The sequence below is a fragment of the Penaeus vannamei genome, chromosome 12 (assembly GCF_042767895.1).
Source record: "Penaeus vannamei isolate JL-2024 chromosome 12, ASM4276789v1, whole genome shotgun sequence".
Classification (NCBI taxonomy): domain Eukaryota; kingdom Metazoa; phylum Arthropoda; class Malacostraca; order Decapoda; family Penaeidae; genus Penaeus; species Penaeus vannamei.
This window is the reverse complement of record NC_091560.1, coordinates 37769343-37774342: the sequence shown is the minus strand read 5'-3', so window position 1 is coordinate 37774342 and position 5000 is coordinate 37769343. Positions and strand designations below refer to the sequence as shown.

The 5000-nt window shown below is 37.8% G+C and overlaps 1 protein-coding gene across 1 annotated transcript in view; it reads left to right on the top strand.

The window, feature by feature from the left end:
* sea (mitochondrial citrate transporter scheggia) overlaps positions 1–2237 on the top strand; it is a 35858-nt gene extending 33621 nt beyond the window's left edge. The window contains exon 6 of the mRNA XM_027380782.2: positions 1–2237. This exon is cut by the window's left edge and continues 2170 nt beyond it. The gene's annotated coding sequence lies outside the window, so the exon portion shown is untranslated.
* The last annotated feature ends 2763 nt before the right edge of the window (positions 2238–5000 follow it).

Genomic DNA, 5000 nt, shown 5'->3' with positions numbered 1-5000 from the left:
GTTAGTGTGGTCGTTTCCCTCAGGATTGTGATGCACTTGTTGTAGTTGTTAGTTTTGCAGAAAGTGGATTAAAAAAAGGTAGTCTTGTATTTTAGTACTGCACTCTTGCACAAAGTTTCTATATATTTTTGTCTATGGGTCTATGAAGATGTTACTATTTTTAATATGCATATTGATTTTGATATGCTTGTTCATAATTTGTTATATATTATAAAAGGTTGCAGGCTTCATTATATTTGTTGGTGTATAAGATGTTTAAGCTCAAATACAATGCAATCACATGCACACGTTTTGTATTTATCTGAATTGTTTAATAAGTTGCTTCTGCTCTGGAGGCTTTTAAAGTGAATTGACAATGTTACCTATTTTTTAAAGATTATGATATTTAACATGTTTTAGATCAAAGCACAAAGCCATATGCTTTTCTGATATGGGTAAAATTTTGCAGATTCTTTTTCTAAATCTTTAATTGGGGATCGTGCCTGGTGTCATTTTGTATTTGATGGCATATAAAACCTTTTTATTAATGGCAAAAAAATAGATGGACACTACTACATTACCCAAGTGCATAATACAGTAATAAGGTATTAAGATATCATTAATATCATTATTACTGCAATGACTTGTACTTGAATTCCCCAATATTCTTCACTGAAATATGAACCTCGCTACCCCATTTTTCCAGGGAACATTCAGAAATATTCCTCTTGGCCACATTCACCTTATGTGACATCAAATATGGTAACTGTATTGAGCCAAAATTCAGGAAAAGGGTATGAAAGAGGATTAACAGTTTGTATTGACCCTTTTTCTTTTTTTTAAAGCTCATAAAGTCATCATTTGGTATGTTACTCGGGAGAAAGACTTATTCGATAGTCAAATTATAGCTTGTGTTCTGTAGTATTATCCATCATTGCACATGCCTTTCTTGCTTATAGTATCCTGTCCTTTGTTCCTCAAGGCTTGTATTCCTAAATTGTTCCAAAGTGTCATAACTGAAGAAGTGAGAAGCAGTTACTCATACTACCAATTGAAGACCAAAGAAATGACTTGTAATTAATGAAAAAAATTGATGTAATTGCATGTGAAAGTTGATGGAAATACCTTTGAATTTATTATGATAATGTTAAGTACTGCCAAATTTGTTTATGGAGTGGCATTGCCTGTTTGACAATAGTTGTAGGACATCTTACACGTCCTTACTTGATAATATGATGCATATTTAATACCATGATTTGTCTTACACTGGTTAGCATTATGAAAAAATGCCTTTATTCAGATTACCATAATGATGAAATGGGAGTATATTTTTCAACCTATGAAAGTGGGTATTTTAGTATTCAAAGTACACAGTATTTCATAAATATAAACATATAAGTGATTTAGTTTCAGTTAGTGAAGCAATCTATAGAGGCATAATCAGTCAAGAATAACTATAGGTGTGAAAATCTACTAATTCAGTTTTTTCCGTAAAGAGCATAATAGGCTATATTAGGGGGGAAGGGGGAAATTTTTTACATAAACACAGTCAACCATATCATGTCTTGAAAGTGAAAAAAATGGAGTTCCTAATACCATAGCAAAACATTCCCAAATGCTGTTATATATTGTTCTCAGACGTTTCAATGCCAATTGTATTCCTCTTTGGATCTCCTAAAATATATTGTGATTCTGTTAAATAAACCCTGTGCATTTTATGAAGAAGGAGAAGAGTGAGTGTGTGCTTGCAAGTTGTTATATGTTTACCATAATTGCCAATACCTTTATACACTGAAATTCTTAACTCTTTTCATCATATCTGTAATTCCATAAGATTCCAAAGCTTGAATGGTCTTCAAATAATAATGTCCAGACATGTGATTATATTCTTCTACTTTTGAGTAAACAAACAACAAGTTTTACCTGTACAGAAGTAAAAAAAAAAAAAAAAAGGGAGAGAAAAGAGAAGTGTATTGCCACATGATTGCAAGTGGCAGTGTTGGTGTAACAGTGCCTCTCTTGTCTTTGTACTTTAATGGTTACCTGGTCTTCAGCTGGCTGTTTTAATACGGCTGAAAGCATACATTCTTAGATGTTCTTCCATAGCAATTTCTTTTGTTCTTCCATCAATGATTTCAAAGAATATCTTAGTCTTTTTTTCAGGGGGGTAATATCATTTTTATCAACTGCACATAGATATATTTCAATAAGGTAATAGTTGTGTATATAGATGTTGAAAATATAATTTTGAAAGTGTTTTTGTGGGTATTAATATCCTAATTTAATAAAATATGATTTATAGACATACTCAGTGCTGAAAATGGAGCAAAATATTAACTACAAAAATGTTTAAGCAAAGAGGATGAATATACTCTACGCTTAATTCCTTGCTCGTTGTTGTCGTGGGGGGCTTAGGAGACGGAGACTGAGGCCCAATGTATGGGATCACCCCTGCCTTGGACCTCAGCCCCTGGCTCAACTAATTTTGCATGGCCTTTTCCTTCTTTCCTTTTCCTTAATTTCCCCAACCTCTTCCTCTGCCCAATGCCTTAAGTGTGAGCCGTGTTGAAAGGATGAAAGGCTGAATTTGTGCCAGTCATGAACGGCCTCAGAGAGCCCTTGGTGATTGTCTATCCCTTACCCCTCATGGGGGACCTTGAAGGGTGGACCGTTTATCTTCCCCAGTTATTTCGGGCTTCCCATGGCCAGTAATTCTGTACCCCTATTAGAGCACTGAGGCTTGCCCCTTTATCAAATAACCTCCTTAAATCTAACTCCTATGGTTTACCAACCCCTGACTCTCCTTTGACCACGGCTCCGACCACCGCTAATAGACCCCCCTCGTTGACACCTACTGTCAACTTAACCCATCCTGAATCCTCTACCCAGGTAACTCGACCTCCAAAAAACACCCCTCCCTCAACCCCAATATCCTTGCCCCATCTCCAGCACAACTGCCTCCATATCATACTTCCCCCTCCGTTGTTACAACTCTTCAACTTATTGCCCTCCCCGTCACAACACTACATTCCACACCACCCTCTCTGCCTCTCATCCTCGTCCTTTTACATTTCCCACCTCTACAACCCTTTTAAATATTCTAGCCCGGTCAAATGGGCCAGATATTTTTGGGATTCCCCCTACAGCCCCGTACTCTGACTTTCCCAACAATGCTTTCAAAAACAAGTAGGCAAAGTCTCGTTACGCAGCCGTCCTGGCCATTCACAAGGTCTATATAAGTACTTATACAGACCTTGGTCACAGTTACATCTGAATCTCAAGCCCATGCAATATCTACCCTAGGTGACCTCACAGGTAAACCTATTCCTGTACAACCCCACAACTCCCTTAATAAGTGTTGAAATTGATGGTTTAGCGTTTCTCTCTCTCTCTCTCTCTCTCTCTCTCTCTCTCTCTCTCTCTCTCTCTCTCTCTCTCTCTCTCTCTCTCTCTCTCTCTCTCTCTCTCTCTCTCTCTCTCTTTTAACTATAAACTTAAAATCAATTCGGGCGATTTCGATAAAAATCGAGCTCAGGGATCTCGCTAAGGTCTAATTAGAGGGTATACATTTCATCAAAATCGGCAAACGAAATCGAATAGAAAAAAATACCAGACAGTCGCCTTAATATTCATTGTTGAACAGTTCACCATGAAAAGTCATTGGTAAAACCAAAGGGTAAATAATTTAGTTCAGTCAGATGAGGTATAAAAGAGAAGCGTCACATCATAGGTGGACCCTTTCCACTCCCATAAATCCTGGTTGTATATCTACTGATACTTCAAGGCCATATTTGGAATTTTTTTTAGAGATTTCGTTTTGGCTCATGTTGTATTGGGAGAAGAGTGACAGAGAAGTAACCTATAACCTTTTGTTACAAGCAGTCCTGACGGAGTGCCCCTACACTTTAAAAGCATCTTGCACCCCATGGTCCCTGGATGCCGTTCTTTTTATATACCTTAGTCATCGTCAAATTCTTCTAAACCATATCTATGTCGAAAAGTCTTTAACCTTGTATACTCTGCTACAGACTTTTGTAAACATGATGACGATATCAAAATAGCTCTCCTCTCCAAAATTTCCAAGTACTGGTTACTTCAGTGTAGTATACAGATGTAATAATGCTAGACACCTGGTATCAGTGCTTTGACTTTGCAAATGTAGAGGATGTTGCCAAGGAGAATGGTCACATTTGCTCGCAGTCTTTGGAAGATTTTCTAGAATAGTGGGGTTTTCCAGTGTGTCAATTTTTGTGATGCTGTCACACAATGGATGTAGCCTCTAGCTCTAGGATACCATCATGGTCCCAGTCACAGTTCTGTCACTCACTTTGCCGTCACACCTTGATGCTTTTTGTAACAGTTTTTTTGCATTGAACCTGTTCCTCGCAGTCTTAGACTTGGGCTCTACAGATATTGAACAGGACTCCCCCAGGAGTTCAGTTCAATATCAGTCTAAGTTCACTTCTTAGACTGCCTCTTCCAAAGGGAACCCTGGGTGGAAGAAGCTTGGGTAAAGGACGACCTCGAAAGTCATGGCCTTGGTAAAGATGGACCGAGTATCCATCTGACAGCTTTCTGAGATCCACTTGGCTAAAAGCAAAGGGTGACTTCGGCAATGCACACTTTCCTTGATACCAATGATGGATCGAGATAAGTGAATGGCAGTCAGTCTGTGTAGTTATGTTGAGAGTATGATGGATATGTTGGTACCATGTGGGATATGCTGGCACTCGGGTTCAAAAGTTGTGCTGGGGGAGCATGACTGTAAAAATTGATAGACGTTAAACAAAGATTGTTAATAAATATCAGTATAACGTATTACATAATGCCTTGGATAATTTGCTAATTAATAAAATTTGTAAGCAAGTAAATACACTTTATCAGGAGACAGGACATTCACCAGCCTCTGTAATCTCTGATAACGAGATAAGAGAACAGGATTATACACAAGGCTCATTTACCTCTCACACTGCATCAGTCCATGTGTCTTGATAACTGGGCAAAAAAAAAAAAAAAATAGA